The sequence below is a fragment of the Sorex fumeus genome, unplaced genomic scaffold (assembly GCF_029834395.1).
Source record: "Sorex fumeus unplaced genomic scaffold, SorFum_2.1 ptg000015l, whole genome shotgun sequence".
NCBI lineage: Eukaryota > Metazoa > Chordata > Mammalia > Eulipotyphla > Soricidae > Sorex > Sorex fumeus.
This window is the reverse complement of record NW_026606072.1, coordinates 1,630,148-1,631,436: the sequence shown is the minus strand read 5'-3', so window position 1 is coordinate 1,631,436 and position 1,289 is coordinate 1,630,148.

The following is a 1,289-nucleotide window of genomic DNA, read 5'->3' as shown; positions in this document are numbered from 1 at the left end:
AATGATTAACTCATGAGCCATTCATTAAGTGGAAAATAGGTAACAAAATCTAGCTAAAACATATTTGGACCTTTGGATTACATACCACAGAAATCATTTCAAAGAACTCTGTTTTTCTGAAGAAAAATTTAAGCCAAGATATTGTGAATTTTAAAGAAATAAGAACCCCAAAATATGATTTTAAAATAAATCAGCTGGTGTTATGATCTGAGGATAGAAAGTTATTATTTAAATATAAAATAAGGTTTTCTAATTAAAAACCTACCATGGACTAGATCTTGAGACAGTCATAAGCAATGCTTAATTACAGTTTCCAATGAAAAATCCCTAAGATTAAAGATCTTATCTCCTTTATTAAAGTGAGGATTGATCTATGCAAATAGCTTGGCTTTGAGACAATCTTAGCCAAGAAAAAAAAAAAAACTATTGAGATTAGAGAACTCAAAGGATGTTGTCTTTTTTTAAATGAGTGCATTAAAGAGGAATTAATAAGGCAGTGAGAGAGCTCAAAGGATTAGCTAGCAAGCATGGTCCAGAGGCAGGAGACCCGGGATCATTCCCCATGATCTCCCAAGCACTGAGCCAGGAGTAGCCCCTGAGCGCCATTAGATGTGGCTCAAATAAAGCCCCCGCAGAATTTCTTGATTCTGTGATGTTCTCCCAACTGCCATTCACTGGAAAAATAAGAAAATGATCTATTATGGGCGAATGTAACAAGGCTTTCTTTGACCAAATAAACATCTATTTTTTTTAAGACACTCGTTTATCATAAAATTGTGTCTCTACCTTCCTCAACATTAGATCCATGGCTCGTTTTTTATTTTTGACTTTTGGGCCACACTGGCTATGCTCAGGGGTTACTCCTGGCTCTGTAGTCATGAATTGCTCCTGGCAATGCTCTGGCGACCATATAGGATGCCGGGAATTGAATCGGGGTCGGCTGTGTGCAAGGCAAACACTATATGATCACACTGATCCCAATGGCTGGTTTTATCTTAAAAACTTTATAATCAAAGAGAAGTTACGTGACTCTCTTCTGAGATGTTATGCTCTGCCTGAGAAGCAAAAAGCCCAGCACACTCTACCTGCTCATCTCCACCCCCATTATATGATATTTGTTCTAAAGTAATACAGACAGACACTGAATCACACATATGTTCTCACTACATGTGTGTACCTAAGGAACAGAAGTCTTCAAATTTAGGTGAATAAAAAGTTTTTATTTTTTTATATTCTAACCCAATTTGTCCATTACAGCAATTTGGTATTTTTAATTTTTCAACTCCACT